The sequence below is a fragment of the Bidens hawaiensis genome, unplaced genomic scaffold, assembly GCF_021521415.1.
Source record: "Bidens hawaiensis isolate Kalapana, Puna unplaced genomic scaffold, B.hawaiensis_p1.1 tig00006907_1, whole genome shotgun sequence".
Lineage (NCBI taxonomy): Eukaryota > Viridiplantae > Streptophyta > Magnoliopsida > Asterales > Asteraceae > Bidens > Bidens hawaiensis.
In genome coordinates this window covers 674,578-696,879 of record NW_027491473.1, presented here as the reverse complement: position 1 = coordinate 696,879, position 22,302 = coordinate 674,578, and the positions used below count along the sequence as shown (strand labels likewise).

Here is a 22,302-nt window from a genome sequence, read left to right as displayed (position 1 = left end):
ACCTAGTGCCGGATCACAAGTTCACAACCCAAAGGAGTGAGCATCTGCATGAAGACAATATCACGAAAAGTCGAAAACTATACGAGGGAGAATGCCACCCAAACTAGGTCGACAATAGCTATACCCCAAATGAAACTCTTGAAGAAGCTTATATATCAACATCAGGTGAGACAACAGGCGAGTTATTGTCCTATAACTTGTGAATATATAATTTTTATAAAACTTGTATATGAACATATTACTTTTCTCCATAGGCGACATAAGACACTCACATCCAAAACACTAACCAAAGAAAGAAATAACGAAAGAACACTTCTATTAGAAAACGGATACAACGGTACGCCCTTTTGACAGGGCTGTCTCCGAGAATTTATGTACCTCAGCCAAGCTGAAATAAAAAGGCCTGTAAGCCCTAATACATTAATAAATATAGAAAAACATAGTAATTAAATCAAATACATTAATAGCAACGCCAAATGGATATTCGTAATGATCTCCTAACATTTAAGTAGATTTTGGTTTGTGCCCAATAACCTAAACTTTATCGAATGGAGTATGAATAAAAAAAATATAATTGGCCAATAAATTTAAATTTATTAAAATCCAATAATTTTAAGATGGATTATGAACTATAATCACACACTAACCCAAGTAAAATTGACAATTTACTTCAACTTTGTATTATTTAAACAGAAAAGAAAAACTAAAAAAAGAGGGAAAAATCAATTTTGAAAAAAGATATTAAAATGTGGAGTACAAAAGTAATAATAAAATAATATTATTGCTCATCTTGTCTCCTCCAATCTCATTCTTGCTGCAACTTCAAAATCAATCGGAAATTTTTTGGTAACGCTTCTTTTTCTTTGTTATGTGCTTTATCCTTCTCTTTTTCTCATTATTTCACAAGTCATTTGCCCAATTTCACTTGTTAATGTTTAAAATTACTAATGTATGTTTAAATTTTTGTACCCTCTACCGAAATCGTGTCTTGGACGAGGGTGTGGCTCGCACACCTCAAGAGCCGGCCCTACCTTTTAATATACATAATATCATTGTAAAGAAATAAAAATTTACACATTATGTTCTTCTTGGGTTTTATTTATTGAAATAATGTATATTTGTATTTAAGTTTTCTTCAACACACTCGTCAAAACATTTAACGATGTAACTTGAGCTGTAAGTGAACTGAATTTTCATTAATTCTTCGTGAACTATTCAACAAAAAGTTCCCTTTATGTTAATTCATTTAGTAATCGAATGGACATGAATAAATGTTTTTATGTCCGTGAACATCCTTTTATGTTCAACTCATTTATCTACATTTCTTAAGTTTTTTTTTTGATTACTAGCACATATGGTGTTCGTGAAGAAACATGGACCATGACATTAAATGAAAATTTTTAACTTCAAATTCTAATTCAGTTTTTCACTTATGTTTGTTCAATTATGAAAATGAATCGAACGTACAAGAACAAGGCCATGTTCATGTTGGTTTGTTAAGGAAATAAAGTGTTCATGAACGGTTTATGAACGCTTACCGAACATGATTTTATTTTCGTGTTCGTTCATTAAGGAAGTGAATGTGTTCTAAACGGTTCATGAACACAAATGAATACAAATAAAATCGGCGGAGCTTAGAGATTGAGATCGATGTATTCAATAATGTGAATGATGAGAAAGGAAATGCGTACAATGCAAAAACGATGTAAGAATATGATTTCTTTTTTTTATGTCAGATGTAATAAATTAAAGAATATAAAATGTTTATATAAAATACATATGATATACATACAAAAAACTTTCATAAACAACATATACAAATGAACATGAATGAACGTTCGTGAACATATTACCAAACATTCGAATAGGGGCTTTGTTCATGTTTGTTTGTTTAGCTAATTGAATGAACTTTCTGGTTCATGTTCGTTTGTTTAAGATGTTCGTTAATTTCTTAAACAAACGAACATAAAAGAATTTCTCGCCGAACGATTCATGAACCGTTCGTTGTACGTTTGGTTCGTTTACAACTCTAATTATGTTCTTTTAACAGTTTAGGTTTGTTTACGGTTGTTGTGTTCGTTTACCTAAAAAAACGGCTCGTTTTCTATAAAGTTAAACAAACTAACACGAACATTCCGCATTTATGTTCTACTTTTCATTTATAGGATACCAAACTTTCTCACTTGTTTTTTGAAATATTTTTGGTATAATAATCTATAAAAGTACTAGTTTTACATTTTGTGTTTTGTATCCATAGTCCCCCACACTATTTTGAACCATAAACTTGTATCAGTCTTCATTCATCCTCCCGTTACCCTTTCAGTTGTTGTAGCAAGGTAAACTTGAATCTATCTCATCTTAATAATTTCAGTAAATCTGCACTTCAAATCGGTTCCTTGGTATGTTCATCCAACAAACTCCCAATCGATTTTTCATTTATTCTTCTTTACAATTATTTTCATCAAATTAGGGCTCAAATTCAAAGTCCGATAAATAAAACCTCACTGTAGAAGCTTTAGCTTGTTTGCTAATTAAATGAACATATTCATTTAGAACTTACGTATTTATACCAGAAGTTTATTCGAATCATTTTACAACTGCTCCTGATTGAAATTAGGGCTGCACTATTTAAGCTAAACTTGTTACTTTATTTGAATGGAAAATTGATGTAAATTCGTATATATTTCATTGCCAAGTGCCAACTTCATTTCTATTTGTAGAACATGCTATAAGTTTGATACCTTTATAATATTTTCGCAAAAAGAAAAAAGAAGCTTCAAGTTCATATCTGATTTAAGAGCTAGAAAGTACCAAGCACTCTATGTTAAATTTGGATAGATTTAGTATCACGGATTTTGAAATGTAAATGAAGATATTGTTGGAGTAAACGTGATTATGTGCACCCACACAGAGACATATAAATTATGCATGCATACACACACACACACTGTAGAGGTAGGGTACCAAAAAGACCCAAATACCCTTAAGTACCACCTGCGGGTCATAGAGAGTCCTCTTGTAAACCACCCGCGGAATACTTGGGTCACCCGCATGTCACGAGTGAGGAAGAACGTCCTCATAATACACGTGGAAGCATCCTGACATCCTCAAAAGTCGCTTGCAAGGTAGGACATTTGTTTGCTTGAACAATTGGAGGACAATGCCAGCGGAACAGCTGTCACCACTCAAGTATTATATAAAGGAAGGTTCATGACCCTTACTTTGGGAATACGTGACATATTAACCAATGAACAAAGGACACCTGGCCAGGTTGTTATAACCGTGCACATGGACAGGGTATGATTCGTCCTATTATTAAGAGACACGTGTCCAGGTTGTTATGCCCATGCACATGGAACGTATAGCTCGACCTATCACAAGAGGACACGTGTCCAGGCGGTTAGCAAAGATCTTCTAGAAAAGGACAGCTGCCCCAATCATCTTCCTTCATCCTTCGGCTATAAATACCTTGTCAAATGGTATGAGGTATTCATTCACTCACCTATATTCGGACTACACTTAGTCTTTGTACTTTAGTACTTTCTTCACTACGAACGTTACTGATTCTCACGCCGGAGGGTGGTTATAGGAAGACCCCCCCTCTTGTCCTTCCGTAACGAGACTCACGGTGTCTGTTTTGCAGGTTTTCGTCATTGGACTTTGGGAAGTTGTACTCATACTGTGTAGTAATTATCGTATTGTACCCTGTGGACTCATTGGATTCAGGACCCATACTCGGGGAGTGGATCCGTATTTCTTCATTGGCGCCATCCGTGTTTGTGTTAGGACAGCAATAGTTTTCGTTGGTTTTTTTAGTTCGTTTGATATGAGTAAACTTCCTGAAGGGCCGACGGGAACCTTTGCAACTGAATCACGTGTAACTAACACAGAAGTACCTCCAGGTCTTAGTGTTTTTGCACGCATCACGACCCCAAGTGGCCGTACTCTTGAGTGAGTCACAGCTCCAGGGTCGCGAAACATTGACGTAACACCTGGATGTTTTACCCTAGAGAACGTCATAGCACCAACCGGTACCACCCCCCAGATATGGGACGGGCCTTGGCACCGGAAGGTTCTAATTTGGGTAACCTCAGGCGAATTACGGAAGAGACTCACCGAAAACGATCGATATTCGATCTGGAAAATGATTCGGGCGATTCTGGCGGGGCGAGATCTCAACAACGTAACTCTAGAGCTAGAGGAACGTTAACTCCGGAAGAGTGTCTCCACGCACAACAACAGAGTTTGGCGGTCGAATATGGGCGCAGAAAACGTAACGAACGATTTCATGCTCGTACTTTGGATTATGAGGAATCCCCAAGAGGATCTCCTTATCCTCCACCAACAGTGCGCGGAAGTCAAACTCGTTACAGTCAACAAACGGAACCGGAGTTTGGCGAACTTCCGAGGTTGCGTCCTAGTCCTCGCATAAATATGCGGATACCATCTTACTTAGACGAGTTTGATGATTATGATTCATCCTACCACCCGGGAGATTACAGTATGTATACGGGTGACAGTAGGATGAGTTCCCAGGCGAAAAGCAGCCGTCCGCATGATACGGTCCGCCATACTGAATACCATAGTAATGCGGAACGAGACTTCACCAAACCATATCGGCCCGCGGCCTTTGCTGAAAAATCAAAGTTCATAGCAAGTACTGCCACAACACCTTTTCCCGTTAATGCTAAGATACCTACATCGGTGGGTAAGTATAATGGTATGACTGATCCATGTGATCATCTCCAAAACTTTATTGGGGTAGGCGGTGTTAGTGGTTGGACGCTACCTTATTGGTGTCACATGTTCGAGTTGACACTAACAGGGGCAGCGAGGGAATGGTTTGAAAAATTACCTGATGGAGAAGTTTCTAGTTGGGACGATTTGGTGAAAAATTTTCCCAAACACTTCAGTCAACAGAAGAAACATACTCGAGATCAATCAGAAATTTTGGACGTTGTCCGCCGCGACAATGAATCCATAGAAGATTTCATCACCAGGTTCAACGATGAAAGTCTGAACATTGGTGGGATAAGTAAGGATATGCTCCGCGGTGCCTTCCGCAAAAACGTTATATGTGATGATTTAGTCCGCACACTTACTGGCAGAGATGAAATGCCAAAAGAGTGAGACGACCTTATGACTGTGGCAAAGGTGTATGCCAGTACTGAGAAAACATTGAGGAATGGTAACCCGAAGCAAAAATTTAAAGTTGAATTTCAGAACCCGAGACCTAATAGACAGGCGAAAGGCCCTATATGGTCAAGGCTTCAGCCAAGTGTGGAAGCATCAAAACCATTTGATGCAAGATCCCTTATAGGCAACAAGAACAAGCAGGACCCGCAAACCGAGGCCCCAACAATTGGACCCATCTTTCAAAGACTCCCGCTGAAATTCTCACTACAGAGAATATAAAGTTTAGAAAACCACAGCCGCTAACAAGAAGATCATTCTTAGACGCGACCAAACACTGTTCGTATCATGACGACATTGGTCACAATACGAATGAGTGTAGAATATTGAAGAACGAAATTGAGACGGCTGTGAAATCTGGAAAGCTCAAACATTTGGTAAAAATTGGAAAACCAGACAATGAAAAAGCACCTATTCGGGACATCCAAGGTCCAAATAAGAAACAAATCAAAGATTTAAATGTCCATATGATACAAGGCGGGTACCACACGGAGAAAAAGAGGAAAGAGTCCGATGATGAAGAATGGAAGAATGAACCAGTAATCTTCCCGCGAATCAAAGGAGGCCCGAATAATAAGAATCCTTTGATCATCACTGCTCTCTTCGGGCATTATCGTTCTCATTACGTCTTCTTCGACACTGGCAGCACGTCGAACATTATGTATGAGCAATGCTTTGATCAGCTTGACGAAGAAGACAAAGAAAGATTGAAACCTATCTATGCTCTAGTATCGGGATTCGGAGGAGAAATAATGCACCCGCGAGGTGTAATTTCATTCCCAGTCACCCTAAGTGATGGAATTCACTCAAGAACCGAGGAAGTCGAATTTCTGGTCTTACCAGCAACATCAAAACATGACATTATCCTTGGACGAGAAGCAATTGGTGATTTCAATACTCATCCGTCCACGGCACACGGTGCAGTAGGAGTCCCAACTTGTACTGGAATCGCAATAATTCATGTTAACAGACACTGCTTTGCAGCCGAAAGTTCAAAACCTAGCAAGATTCCAAAACAAACTTTGCGAACCGAGCCAGAAAAATGGGTCTTGAATACAGATTTCCCGGATCAAACCGTGATAATTGGACCTGCTATCTCAGAAGTAGCGAGGGTTTTCTTGAAACGATTATTATCAAAAAACATCGATGTGTTCGCTTGGCAACCCGCGAACATGACTGGTGTTCCGCGGAGCATCGCGAAACACAAATTAAGGGTAAACCCACTGTTTACGCCAATTGTTTAGAAACAACGTAAGATGGGTCCGGTACAAACAAAAGCAATGAATGAACAAGTCCAGGACCTCTTGCAGGCAGGGATCATCCGTCCAATCCGTTACCAAACTTGGGTCGCCAACCCAGTCATTGTTCCAAAGAGTACCAGAGCGTGGCGGATGTGCATTGATATTAAAGACCTCAATAAAGCATGTCCTAAGGATTGTTATCCTCTGCCAGAAATTGACCTCAAAGTTGATGCTGTGGCACCATTCAAATTCAAATGCTTCCTGTATGCTTACAAAGGCTACCATCAGATCCGCATGGCAGCGGGTGATGAAGACAAAACAACATTCCGCACCGATCAAGGCAACTTTTGTTACAAAATGATGCATTTCAGACTGAAAAATGCGGGAGCCACATATCAACGATTGATGGACATGACATTTAAAAAGTAGAGGTGTATATGGATGATCTCGTAATCAAAAGTGTTGAGGAAGATCAGATGTTAAGAGATATTGAAGAGACCTTCGAAACTTTGAAGAGCATCAACATGAAGTTGAATCCAGCCAAGTGTTCGTTTGGAATGGAAGAGGGAAAGTTTCTGGGAGTAATCGTTACGGATGCGGGCTTCAAAGCTAATCCTGACAAAGTTCAAGCTATAGCCCGCATGCCTTCCCCATCTTCACTCAAAGAAGTCCAGACGCTCAACGGCCGACTGGTGGCTCTAAATCGTTTTCTGGCAAATCATGCAGCCAAATCTCATCCATTTCTGGCAAACTTGTTTTGGCATTGGTCTATGCTGCCCGACGCCTCCGCAGGTATTTTCAGGGGCACCCCATCAATGTTTTAACCGGGTACAAGCTCAAGAATGTTCTCAGTAAGCCTGAATTATCCGGCCGACTGGCAAAATGGGCCATCGAGCTGGGCGAACATGCAATAGAATACAAACCCAGGCCAGCAATCAAAGGGCAGGTGTTGGCGGACTTCGTGACAGAAGCCGCATCACAAAGAAAAGGAATGTTTAATTGAGCAACAACCCCAAGTACCTCTAGAATTATGACAAACTTGGTCCTTATTCACAGATGGAGCTTCAAGCAGTGAGGGGTGTGGCGCAGGCCTCAGGCTAGTCAACCCCGAAGGCCATGAGTTTACATATGCCATAAAGTTGGACTTCAAAAGTACCAATAACGAGGTAGAATATGAAGCTTTCTTTGGCAGACTTGCGGATAGCCAGAAAGCTTGGAGTTAAGCATTTGGAAGCCCGAGTGGATTCCATGTTGATTGCGGGACAGATCAACGGCACATACGAAGCAAAAAATGATATCATGGCTTCATATGTGTCACAGGCAAAGGATTTGATGCTCCAGTTCTCTTCTTGTAAAATCATTCATATAAAAAGAAGTGAGAACAGATTAGCGGACGCTCTCAGTAAATTGGCTTCAACAAACTTTGAACATTTCGCCAAAGACATCCGCATCGAGGTATTAGATCGCCCGTCTGTTCCGCAACGTCAAGTTTTAGTGATCCAAACGGGAGTAGAATCCTGGATGACACTCATCATCACATACTTGTCATCCGGAGCACTTCCGGAAGGAAAAACAGTAGCCCGGAAGATAAAACACAAGGCCTTGAACTACCAGATACTTGATGGAGTTTTGTACCGACGTTCCTTCCTCGGCCCACTACTCCGATGTGTAGATGCCGAGGACGCGAATTACTTAATTAGAGAAGTTCATGAAGGCATTTGTGGTCTTCACGCAGGTCTGCAGATGGTCGTAGCAAAGGTTATGAACGCTGGATATTACTGGCCGGGGAATCATATGGATGCTGTGAATGAAATCAGAAAGTGTGATTCATGTCAACACCATGCTCCCAACACACTTCGACCAAAGAACGAGTTAGTTCCAGTCACCTCCGCTTGGCCGTTCCAGAAATGGGCAGTCGATATAATGGGACCTTTCCCTGAAGCCCCCGGACGTGTCAAATTCCTGATAGTAGCCATCGATTACTTTACAAAATGGGTGGAGGCCAAACCAGTTGCTTCTATAACAGCAGCAAGTGTTAAAAAATTCTTGTGGGAATTTATTATATGCTGTTTTGGTCTCCCTCTAGAGCTCGTTAGTGACAACGGAACACAATTTGCGGACAGTGGGTTGCAAGACTAGCTGAAAGAGCTACACATTTCTCAAATCTTCACCTCTGTGGCCCACCCGCAAGCGAATGGTCAAGTTGAGAGAACCAATCGGACGATCAAAGAGGGAATCAAAATGAGATTGGGGACGAAACGAACAGGGTGGGTGGATGAGTTGCCCCATGTACTATGGGCCTTCCGCACTCAAAGGAGTTCCAGTAATTCCGAAACCCCCTTCAGTCTCACATATGGCACAGAAGCCATGATTCCCGCCGAGATTGGTATCCCATCAGCCAGAGTCCTTATGATTGAAGATAATGATCATGAACTCCGGATGAACCTTGACCTCCTCGAGGAAAGGAGGGAAATGGCATCGATCCGCGAGCATAATTACAAACGACAGTTACAAAAGTATTATGACTCGGAGGTCCAACGATGTGAATTTGACGCGGGAGACTATGTCTTCCGCAGTAATGAAGTCTCAGGGCAAGAGCCTCCGGGCAAGTTGGCTCCTATATGGGAAGGACCTTATAGAATTCAGAAAGTTTTATCTAAAGGTGCCTATAAACTCGAAAGGTTGGACAGGACAGAGGTCCATAGGACTTGGAATGAGGTCCAACTAAGGAAATGTTACATTTAGTAGGTTCGTCTTTTGGCCTGCGTGTCTAACTAGATGTTAAGAACTTTTGTAATTTCTTTCCTTGTAATTTGGCTTATGTCTTAGTTATGAAAATTTTCATTTCAGTCATTTGAGACTTGTATTGATATGTAACCCTTTATTGGCACACAAAGAAGATCCTACAAAACACTTATATTATGACAAGATAAACAAAGTGTAACGGATAGAAAAATCAAAACTTCTTTATATACACAAATGGGGTTACAACAAAAGATCAAGTTACAAGAAAAAAGAAAATTCAATCTATGGCGCGGCATCTTTATGTTCCACATTGTGCCCGCCCGCGTTTTCTTCTTCTTCCTCATCCTCATCAATGTAACATCCCGAAATTTCTAAAGTAATATTTAATATATTATTTTGTCGGGTGAAATAAACGAGTTAGTGGAACGATAATAATAATAGCAAAATATGAAGACTTAGTAGGATAATTAGATGGGATTAGTATGGACCAAAAGGAAATATGGGCCTTCGGTCCATGAGCTTAAGGGAGTATAAATACCCCCTTAAACCCCAATCATTTCCATTCCATCCATTTATCCATCCTAATCTCTACTCACCCCAAAACACGCAACCCGAACCAAGATCCAAAGGCGAGGACCCGAGCTCGTTGGTGCTAGATCGTCGTGACGAACCAAAGCAACAAAACCAGCTCGTGTTCGTAGTTCGACTCATTTACGGTACGTTTATATCGAGAACTTGTTCGTTTAGGTTTGGATTAGTATAGAAATGATAGATCTGTGTTTGTATGGTAAAAACGAATCCAACAAAGCTAAACTTACTGAAAATGGATATGATTTGATGGGTTAATCGATTGATAAAAGAACCCGTAACCTATATGCCTAAATCGCACCCTTTAAACATCGATGTTAGGTCGATTTGATGGTTGGGGTTTGTAGGCGCTGGTCAGACGATTCCGTGGATACCTAAATCGAGTTATTTGGTTAAGAAACGAAGATGATTAAGGACGAACAGTAGCTGCAGCCGACAACTTCGCCTGCAAGCTAAGTTCGCCTGATGAACTTCGCCTGCAAAGCTAAGTTCGCCTGATGACAACTTCGCCTGCAAGCTAAGTTCGCCTGATGAACTTCGCCTGCAAAGCTAAGTTCACCTGATGACAACTTCGCCTAAAGCTAAGTTCGCCTAAGGTTTAACTTCGCCTAAAGCTAAGTTCGCCTAAGGTTTAACTTCGCCTAAAACTAAGTTCGCCTGATGACAACTTCGCCTGCAAAGCTAAGTTCGCCTAAGGTTTAACTTCGCCTAAAGCTAAGTTCGCCTGATGACAACTTCGCCTGCAAAGCTAAGTTCGCCTAAGGTTTAACTTCGCCTAAAGCTAAGTTCGCCTGATGACTGCCCCCGGACCCCCGTTCGTTGTGGGTAGTAGTTAAGACTAGAAAGATGATATGAGTAGTGATAGTTAATTGATACGTATACTTGTTATACAGTCAGCCGTGCACAACTGAAGAAAAGGATTACGATTAACGGTGAACGTAACCGTGTTCAGGTGAGTTTCTAGCCCCATTTATGTGTTATGTTTTCGGGGCTGTGTGCATACTCGATATGTTTGTTAATACGCTTATCCTAAGAGATAAGTGTATGCCTTATGTGAATAATGTGATATGTATGAATGATGGCTTGACGGTACGTGAACGATCTTCGGATATTGCACGTACTGTCAGGTTGTAACGCTAAGTATAAGGTAAGTATGATATGTATGCTTATGTGTATGAATGTGATAAAGTTAATAAAAGAATGAAAGGATGGTTGTATGGTTACGAAGAGGGTACCGGGCCCTAATAATACTCGAGGTATGATGTATGGTTGTATGGTAACGAAGAGGGAATCGAACCCTACTAATATTCGAGAACTAGGGAACCGAACCCTACTAATATTCGAGGAAAGAGGGTACCGAGCCCTAATAATACTTGAGGTATGATGTATGGTTGTATGGTAACGAAGAGGGAATCGAACCCTACTAATATTCGAGAACTAGGGAACCGAACCCTACTAATATTCGAGGAAAGAGGGACCAGACCCTTATAATATCTGTGATGTTAGGGACCAGACCCTTATAATATCTGTGATGTTAGGGACCAGACCCTTATAATATCTGTGAGGTTATAGGGCGAAAGGCTCTTTAAAACGTATGATTATGTATGTAAAGAAAGTATGAAAGTATGAATGAAAGAATATAAGTTTATGAGTATTGTATAGTGTATGATTAACTAGAACTCACTCAGCGTAGCTGACTTTTATTATGCACGCAGGTGAGTAGGATGAGGCAGCTCGCTTGAGAAGACACGTGGCACCAATAAGAGGCTGGCATCGGAAGACTCAAGACGTTTAAGTTTAATGTTTCGTTTATTTTGAAAGACAAAATGATGTTTTAAGACAAGACGTGTTTGTTATGAAATGTTTTAATTAACTCTGATATTTAGAACTGCGTTTATGAGTAAATCCAACACGAAAGTAGGGCTACCGGTAACGGGGCCTTACAAGTTGGTATCAGAGCAAAGTTCGAGAGATTTAAGCATCCTACATGCTTAGACTCGAACAGAGAATGGGATTTAAGTTAGAAAGGAAAGAAGATGCCAGTTTAAGAATGACATGTGTCGCTCAAGCAAGATCAGTAAAGGTAAAGAGTATGATTAAATGATATATGTTAATGAGAAAGAAAAGATATGTGAACGATAGGGATAGGGATAATTGATTGTTTAATTTGACTAACTGCTTAAGTAGAACCAGCACAAATAGACTCATAAAGGGAAGTGTATAGGATACGGAAAGCAACGTGATCGGCTAGTCACAGCTGGCCACTGTTATTACCTGTTAGCCTTGCTATCCTTGTACTAAATAGTTCCTTGAGTGATGATGTTTGTGTTTTCCCTTTTAGAATACGATGGCTGGAGCTGGAGACATTGCTGGAGCTGGAGGTCGCACAGGACGACGCGGCAGGCCTTGTCGTGTCCAGCAACTTTCGGTTGAGACAGCTTCTAACACCGAAGATGAAGGAAGCGCAGCTGGAGGAGACCAGAACAACAACAAAGAGGTTCAACTTAGCCCTGCAGTTCAAGCAGCCATTGTTCAAGCTGTAGTTGTTGCTGTGAAGAACCTGAATCCCGAAAGATCTGCTGGAAGCCGTGATCGAACTGCTGAAGGGGCGGGTGGTGATGGTAGGAAGGATGGGGAAGGAGAAAGAGAGGCCTCGAGTTGTAACATCCTAAAATTTTAATGATGAATAAAGGAAGTTATGTTTAGTGATTTCGCGTAATTGATTAATGTCGGGGAAGGAGCGGGTCTTGGACTTGGATTAATTGAGATGGGTTAAATGAGAATGAGATTTCAGGGATATAAATACCCCCAAAATCCCAAAATATCTTCATTTTCCCCCACCCTCCTAAACACACACATACACACACACCAAGCACACCCAAAACCGCCGCCGGCCGGGCCGAGAAAGAAGGAAGGATCGAGCGAGGTCCGGGTAAGAGAGAAAGATTAGTGGTGATACCAAGATAAACGAGATCCAAACAAGCTCAAAAGGTATGATTCTTGATCTTGGAAGTTTAAAGATCCGAGCTTTTAGTGTATAAACGACCGAAAATGGTCGGGAAGTATAGTGGGTGGTATTGAACCTTAACAAGGGTGTTAAAATCGCCCGAAATGTTGATCAGAAACCGAAACAGCGGACATCTGGGCAACTTCGCCTTCATCTGGGCAACTTCGCCTTCAAGCGATGAACTTCGCCTGCAAGCTAAGTTCGCCTGATGAACTTCGCCTGCAAGCTAAGTTCGCCTGATGATAAGTTCGCCTGAGGTTTAACTTCGCCTAAAGCCAAGTTCGCCTGAGGTTTAACTTCGCCTAAAGCTAAGTTCGCTTGAGGTTTAACTTCGCCTAAAGCCAAGTTCGCCTGAGGTTTAACTTCGCCTAAAGCTAAGTTCGCCTGAGGTTTAACTTCGCCTAAAGCTAAGTTCGCCTGAGGTTTAACTTCGCCTAAAGCCAAGTCCGGGGGCAGCTCGACCCCAGCCAGGGGCTCTGCCCCTTGGACCCTGCTAGGGGCTGCCGCCCCTAGACCCCGCTGCCAGGGGCGCTGCCCCCGGACCCCCGTTCGTTGTGGGTCATATAAAGATAGAAAAACATTATGAGAAGTGATAGTTAATTGATACGTATACTTGTTATACAGTCAGCCGTGCACAACTGAAGAAAGGGATTACGATTAACGGTGAACGTAACCGTGTTCAGGTGAGTTTCTAGCCCCATTTATGTGTTATGTTTTCGGGGCTGTGTGCATACTCAATATGTTTGTTAATACGCTTATCCTAAGAGATAAGTGTATGCCTTATGTGAATAATGTGAAATGTATGAATGATGGCTTGACGGTACGTGAACGATCTTCGGATATTGCACGTACTGTCAGGTTGTAATGCTAAGTTAAGGTAAGTATGATATGTATGCTTATGTGTATGAATGTGATAAAGTTAATAAAAGAAGGAAAGGATGGTTGTATGGTTACGAAAAGGGTACCGAGCCCTAATAATACTCGAGGTATGATGTATGGTTGTATGGTAACGAAGAGGGAATCGAACCCTACTAATATTCGAGAACTAGGGAACCGAACCCTACTAATATTCGAGGAAAGAGGGAAACCGAGCCCTAATAATACTCGTGGAAAGAGGGAAACCGATCCCTAATAATACTCGTGGAAAGAGGGTACCGAGCCCTAATAATACTCGAGGAATGAGGGTACCGAGCCCTAATAATACTCGAGGAAGGAGGGTACCGAGCCCTAATAATACTCGAGGAATGTAGGGCGTAATGCTCTTTATAACGTAAGATATGAAAGTAAGTTAATACAAAAGAAAGTAAGAAAGTAAGAAAGTAAGAAAGTATGAAAGTAAGAAAGTAAGGAAGTATGAAAGTATGAAAGTATGAATGAAAGAATATAATGTTATGTGAATGGTATGATTATGTGATTATCTAGAACTCACTCAGCGTAGCTGACTTTTAGTATGCACGCAGGTGAGTAGGATGAGGCAGCTCGCTTGAGGAGACACGTGGCACTGAACAAGAGTCTGGCATCTGAAGACTTATGATGTTTTAATTTTAATGCTTTAATGTGGAAAGACAAAGGATGTTTTGAGACAAGTTATGAATTATGTAATGTTTTATGAAAGTTTTATATTCCGCGTAAATGATTTAATTAACTCTGATATTTAGAACTGCGTTTATGAGTAAATCCAACACGAAAGTAGGGCTACCGGTAACGGGGCCTTACACGAGTGAGGATAAGTCTGTGAAGGTCGATGACAGGAAAAGAGGCCAAGATGGGTGCAACTATAAGTCCTTCAAAGGATGCGACCCGCCAAAGCTGACTGGTTTGGGAGACGCAATCGCTACTCTCCAATGGATAACCACTATGGACAAGATTATCCGCATTAGCGAATGCCGTCCCGACCAAGCTGTGGGTTATGTTACTCAGTCATTTGAGGAAGAAGCTATGTATTGGTGGGAAAGTGTGGAGCAGAGAAAGACTAGGGATGAGATCAAGGCGTTGAGATGGGACGATCTGAAAGAGTTGGTGATGAAGAAGTTGTGTGCAGATGCCGAGGTTGAAAGGACGGAGATGAAGTTCCTAAATTTAAAGGCCGGTATGATGACACATCGTGAGTACACCACTGAATTCAACCGCATGTCTAGGCTGGTTCCTGACATGGTGAACACCGAGGCGAAACGGATCAAGTGCTACGTTAGAGGACTTCCCCAGAAGGTCCGCATGTTAGTCAGGGCCAACAAACCTGTTACCTTTGAGTCTGCGGTCGAGTTGGCGGAGATGGTCTATGTTGATCTGGCGGCGGATGATGTGGAAGTGGAAGATGAGGAAGAAGGGAAAGGAACTAAAAGAGCTAGGGATGCCGTGGAGCGTGCAGGGAGAAAGACACAGAAGATGGCAGGAAAGGAAGCATGTAAGGTGTGCGGGAAGATGCACTTGGGGGAATGCAAGGCTGGTCCAAATCAGTGCTACCGATGTGGGAGGAAGGGGCACATCTCCCGTGAATGCACCGAGGACCAGAAGTGTTACAAGTGTGGTAAGTCAGGTCACATTGCTAGGGAGTGTGGAGAAGCCGTGGCAGTGGGGGAAGGAAGAGGAGACGCGTGAAAGGATGGTCTATTAGCTGCTGAGGAGGTTGCAGGAGAATAAGTGGCATGTCACAGTTGTTTTATGTTTAGTAGTTAAAGAGTGTTTTATGTTACAGTTGAACCTATGTTTGTTTAGCAAGCTTGAATGATTTCCTTTTATGTTATGAAGTACTTGTGATTTCTTGTGATTTTGTATGAACGACCTATGAATTTATCTTGAATGCGTGTTGGTTATGATAAATAGTTGTGTGAGGGTAAAGCGTCGCCTTAGGAGTTAGCGTTATTATATAAAACAAGGTTCCTCGGGAAGGTGAGATGAGACTTGGCACATTGAGGGCCTCATGGACAAGCTACCTTAATAGCTAAAACACATGATCACCGCTCGATGACTACAAGTCAGGAGTAAGAAGGATAACTCAGAAAGCAAAGGTGATTCAATAAAGTGTGCGATTATAAAGAAAAAGGTATTCCTTTTACAAAGGTATTCCTTTTAAAGAAATAAGCTAGGTTTCGGGGACGAAACCTCTTTAAGGAGGGAAGACTTGTAACATCCCTCATGAAAACCAGTAACACGCCCAAGCGAGGAGGAAGCAACCATTACATTGGCGAAACTGTCAGTCAGCTCTTTACATTGATATGGCGGACAACCTGTTGAGACGAAAACGTGAGTTCCCAATATCAAATATTGAAAGAAAAACAATTAGTGGGTAAGAATAACTTACAACATCAATTCCCCGAGTAAGGAACCATTGGCGATCTTGTTCCAAACGTTCCGTCCGCGCTCGGAATTCTTTTGATTCCGCAATAGCTTCCTCATGGGCTTGAAGGAGAGAGTCATAGGCAGTCTGAATTTCAGCAACACTTTTGTCTTTAAGTTCGACTCGCTCCTTCTGCAGTTGTAGTTCCGCCTCAAGGTCATGAATTCGTGCCCCTTGAAGGGCCACTTGATTTTCCAGAGCTGAGTTTGTTTCTTGGGCCCGGACCAAGTTATCTTTTTCCTTTTAAGCTTTTGTCCGAGCGACCTCAAGAAGGGAATTTTGTTTTTCACAATCTTCCTTCCATCGGCGAGCAGCCTCAGCATTGCGATCTTGCTCACCCTTTAGAGCAATTTCCGCGTCAGACTGCCTCCATTTGGCAGTTTGAGCAGCAAGACGGTGCTCTTCTGCCTATCTCTGGGCAACCTCGGCTGCCCGACGAGCTTCCCCTACCTTCCCACCTAAGGTACGCCATTCACTTAAGATCTCCTGGCTACCGGCCAAGGCATTTGCCAGATGATAAGCAACATTGGTATGAAGGTCATGACAGGAAAGGTCACGTTGATATGTCATCTCGGCGGGTGGTGTACAATTCTCAATGAAATCCATACAAGTCCTAGCTTGAGAAAATCGGGACCCGTTGGTAATATTCCAAGGAGGAACAAACAGTTCATGATTGTCACCTAGGCCCGTATCTCCATAGTAACGAGAGCTTGAAGGTTTAAGGCGAGCAGGGGTAGAAAAAGGTTGTTGTGGAGGAGGAAACTCCATGTTCCTCACATTTTCTTCATCCACAACAGGATTGTCCTGCTGACACCAGTACCACCCCCAGCCTGAAAAAGATAATCAAAGCGAGTATCAGTCCCAGACTGGGTATTGGTCTCCCTCATCGCAGTATCAGTTGGCGGAGTCAACACCCTATCTTCCCCAAGAGTCTCAGCTTGAGGAAGGGTTGATTGACCTTCCGCGTTAAGATTACTCGGCGGAATAGCCCGTTCAATTTCAATATTTTCCCTCGGAGGAGATAACGGCTTCTCAGGATGAGGGGTTGGTGTGGATAACTTTTCCGATATATCTTCACTGAAGATCGACGGATCTACATAACAAAGTCATACTTAGTCAAACACTTATGAAAGATGCAACGTTTAAAGATGGGCACATACCTTCAACAATATCCAAACGATCGGCAAGACTATACTGTGGCTTCTTAGGACGGTGGACTCTTTGTTTTTTCTTTGACGGTCCTGCCTCAGTATCCGCAATCCTCCCGCTCACAGAACTCGCCTGAGAAACAAAGAGTGATCTCTTTTTCTCCAACTCTGTTAATAAAGATGAGACAGAAGAAAATTCAGGCACATCTTCCTCCTCCTCGGAAGCAGAAAAATCAGAAGAATCACCATCATCATCATCTGATGATATAATGGCAATCATCCCGTCGGGAGTAACGGCAATAAGAGGGGGAGGGTTCAGAACATACGCACCTGTTTCAAAGGTGGCGTCAGAGGTGATGGGGTCAGCTCTAACTTTTTTGGGAAAAAGAAATTGAGTTTTGGTTTTCTCAAGAATAGGCTGATCCCCCGCCACGCGGATACTTTTCCGGACACACCCTCTGTCCTCGAAAAGAGCATTAATCATAGAACTCCGACCTGAAAAAGGATAGGAACTTAATCAGGAAAACACTCACAAAAAGCAAAGCGACAACAGAAAGGTAACTTACGTTCATTTAAATCTACAAAGATAGGTTCCATGTATTCTGTTGGCCACAAACGGCTCATGCCTGCCCACACTAAAGCTTCCTCCGGCAAAGCCCGCATGGGTGTTGGTTCCATCGTGAGTACACGATACCATTCTTGACCATCATGATTAGCGGTAACAATGTCAGGAAGAGCGGAATTCACCGGACGGCGAACCATGTTTAATGGCACCACGTCTTCAGAAATCCAAAAGAACTTATTCCGCCAATCTTTAGATACTTTTTCAACTTCATATCCGATGCTTCGGTCAGAAAAACCCTGACATGTATACCAGCCATTTCGCATGGTAAGACGGTAAAACACTGGAAATCGGTCAATATGTGGCACCATGTCATGCGCTATGCATATGAATTCACAATGGCGAATTCGCATCATAGTATGAGGATGCAATTGAGATAAATGAATTCCATAGGCGGTTAACACCTTTTGAAGGAATCTCGTTATGGGCAGTCGAAAGTTTCAACGAATAAAATAATCGGCATACAAAGCCATTTTCCCAGGCGGTGGAAAACTGGCTATTGAACCGATAGAGGGAAACTCCGGTTCCCACTCGGGTGGAATACCATACGTTTCCAATAACTTCTCATATTCTGAGTAGTCCCATGCGATTTCTATCTCATCAACTTCAGTCTGAACATTCGACATCTTGGGAAGATTTAATGAAGACATACAAGAAAGATTCGATACTTTATAAGAAGGAATCAAGAGGATTATCAGATGAAAAAGGTGATAAAACTTTAAAAAGATGAAGCTTCCCCCTATTTATACTCATCGCAATTAATGCGATGAGATATAAACAGTAGAGAGAGAAATTTATCACCCAACCAGCGACTGCCACATCACGCGGGAAATTCGAAAAAGAGAAAAGTTGCACAGTCGGGTACAGTGACAGCCGTCAAAAATGTTCCATCATCTGCTCACGCGCCTGCGAGTGGTCAACTTGTCCTTTTTTCATGATTATCCATACAATAGAAGATATTTTTTACCTAACCTCTGAGTAACGAAAATCCCCAACATACATTAAGTCCAGAAATTTCACCCGCACAAAAAACGTCACACGGAAGAAACACTGGACTGGGGGGACTTGTAGAGGTAGGGTACCAAAAAGACCCAAATACCCTTAAGTACCACCCTCGGGTCATAGAGAGTCCTCTTGTAAACCACCCGCGGAACACTTGGGTCACCCGCATGTCACGAGTGAGGAAGAACGTCCTCATAATACACGCGGAAGCATCCTGGCATCCTCAAAAGTCGTTCACAAGGCAAGACATTTTTCCGCTTGAACAATTGGAGGACAATGCCAGCGGAACAGCTGTCACCACTCAAGTATTATATAAAGGAAGGTTCATGACCCTTACTTGGGGAATACGTGACATATTAACCAATGAACAAAGGACACCTGGCCAGGTTGTTATAACCGTGCACATGGACAGGGACAGGGTATGATTCGTCCTATCATTAAGAGACACGTGTCCAGGTTGTTATGCCATGCACATGGAACGTATAGCTCGACCTATCACAAGAGGACACGTGTCCAGGCGGTTAGCAAAGATCTTCTAGAAGAGGACAGCTGCCCCAATCATCTTCCTTCATCCTTCGGCTATAAATACCTTGTCAAATGGTATGAGGTATTCATTCACTCACCTATATTCGGACTACACTTAGTCTTTGTACTTTAGTACTTTTTTCACTACGAACGTTACTGATTCTCACGCTGGAGGGTGGTTATAGGAAGACCCCCCCCTCTTGTCCTTCCTGTAACGAGACTCACGGTGTCTGTTTTGCAGGTTTTCGTCATTGGACTTTGGGAAGTTGTACTCATACCGTGTAGTAATTATCGTATTGTACCCTGTGGACTCATTTACGCCCTGCTTGCGGTGCCCGCATATAATGTATATATGCGTGAACCCTCAGGTGGGCAAAAGTAAAATTGCACTAATTTTGACATTATTTTACTAATCTCATGAAAATAACGTTAAAAGTGGCGGAAGGTTAATCAGGCATCATGTGGTGGCGTTGATAGCCGAAAGACAAGGGCACGTGCACCAATCAGCCGGTGTCCCGATGATTGAGTGTTATGTGCCTTATGTCCAAGGCTTGATGCAAAACTACTATCGAGCCGGGGGTCTCACCGGAAGCAGTCTCTATATCCCTATGGGATAGAGGTAAGGCTGTCTACATCTTACCCTGTTCAGACCCTACCATAGCATTGCTATTGGTGGGATATACTGAGTACGATGATGATGATGATGATGACCCTGTGGACTCATTGGATCCAGGACCCATACTCGACCCATACTCGGGGAGTGGATCCGTGTTTCTTCACACACACACAAGAAACTGCATGTTATGTCCTCTGGTAATTATGTGATGCATATATCTGAGATGGATTGGTGATTGTTATTGACGTTGATTACGATAGTTACATAGAGTTGCTATTTGGATCCACTTCTATAACGTTGAGTGTAGGGTGAATGCATAATTGTATATCAATCTGACCGTCAAGGTTGAAGCCGCATAATGAGATTGAAGATCAGTCTCCGTTTTGCTTTATATAATTGCAGTTTGATCAGTAAACCCCATACGTGCTTAAATATTATAGTAAAACATAATTGTATGTGATTACATGTGCATTCATACAACAAAATTTCCTGTCAAACTTACCACTGACAGCAGCTGTTTTTTGTTGCAGATCAGTTTGAAGAAATGACAGGAGCCAAGATCATTGGTGCTCTCGCTGGATCATTTGCACTAGCATTCGCTGTGACTATGTTATTGCAGACAAGAAGATATTTGGAGGCACCACCCCGTCAACAATTTCAAACAAGGAATGGTGGGAAGAGACTGACAAGAAGTTTCAGGCATGGCCTCGCACCGCGGGTCCTCCGGTTGTCATGAACCCCATCAGTCGCCAGAATTTCATCGTCAAGTCCCAAGCTGAATCCTAGACCCTAAAGGTCTGCAATCGCTTTCTTAATAATTGAACTTTAAGCCTAAGGTGAGCCCTGTGCTTTTGTTTATGTTTTCATGACTTTCATGGATGACTGTTTTGTAGACTCGAGCTTATGGTGCTGGTTTGTTATTTTACTCTTGTTTTTATCAAACATTTCATCTTCTGTTGCATGTTTATCTTGGAAAGTGTTGGTTTAGTTCTGCACCATCCAACATAATGATTGTTGGTCTATCATCCATGATATGTGCTTTTTTAGTATGTTTAACCTGCGGTGACAATAAACTAATGATGTGACGCGGTGCTGATGCTGTGTTTCTTTAGAGTTACTATTTAAAATGCATTTGATGCTCTGATCTTCTATTAAACGAATTGTGCCGAGCCCGGGCTTGACTAGGCTCGTGCTCGGCTCGTTTTACTTGCAAGAGCTCGACTCATGAGTGGCGTTTCAAGTTTGACCGTTGCTCGAGCTTGACCCGGGCTCGCTTGTTTATTATTTATTTATTAATTAATTTATATATATATTATTGTTTTTTACATATGTTTCAGTTATATTTTTTGTATATAGCATAGTGCTATTTAGTTAGTTTTATCATATCATTTGTAAATACATTTTTAATATGTTGAATGAAAATTACATAGAAAATAGACTCGCTTAGGCTCGTGAACCAACTTAAGTTTGATAAATGAAGTTCGGGCTTGGGCTTGGGCTCACTTAACCCCTAATTGACACAAACATCGTTTACTATGCTCAATTAAGTGTACTTTACACCTCTAAGAAGCTTATGCCTCCCTAGCCGCGTGCAAGCCTACCTTCTTCAGACCGTAACGTAAGTAACTCAGTGCTCCATACGTGGGAAATGAAAGCAGAATTCGTTCGGATCCTCCCACATGTTCAATCCAATCAGGTTTTCAAACCAGGTTTTCAAGTCTTGACATTGGGTAAGTTGCTTAAACCAGGTTTTCAAACTTTTTTTTTTGATGAATGGATAATGTTACAGTTAAGTGTACTTTACACCTCTAAGAAGCTTATGCCTCAATCAAGTGGGCTAGCCCCTATTAGCCCCACATGTTTCCAATTGCAAACTAGCTTAAGCTTGATAAGTGAAGCTCTGGCTCGAGCTCGTTTATTCGCGGCTAAATATAAGCTCTTAGTGAGCCGACCTCGAGTAATTTTCGAGCTTTTTGGCTCATTTACACCCCTAATTGACACCATCTGTCAGCGTATACCGTATACCGTTTTTTGTTGATCAAATGTAAAATCTTACATAGCATAAGATGCCAAAGCTGGTTAGCCAGATATTCAGACCTCATTACTGTTCATTCGATTACTCATTTGATCTACAAGTAACTAAGTCATGATTATTCAAAATAGTTTGATGATTCAAAAATCATTTAACATAAATTGTGTTGTAACTTTATAGAATCATGTTTTTCTCATTCTGTAAAACCGGTTACAATAAAATAGTTGATAACGAACGTTTTATTTC

At 41.8% G+C, this 22,302-nt stretch overlaps 1 long non-coding RNA gene across 3 annotated transcripts; it reads left to right on the top strand.

Annotated features, from left to right (window-relative positions):
* The first annotated feature begins 2,065 nt into the window (after positions 1 to 2,065).
* On the top strand, positions 2,066 to 20,976 carry LOC143633811 (uncharacterized). Of its 3 annotated transcripts, none has more exons than XR_013153734.1 (2): positions 2,066 to 2,322; positions 20,539 to 20,976. It is a non-coding gene; the product is annotated as an uncharacterized LOC143633811 (long non-coding RNA). The 3 variants fall into 3 exon arrangements; XR_013153735.1 differs by having other exon boundaries at positions 2,066 to 2,336; XR_013153736.1 differs by having other exon boundaries at positions 2,066 to 2,399.
* Positions 20,977 to 22,302: the final 1,326 nt, after the last annotated feature.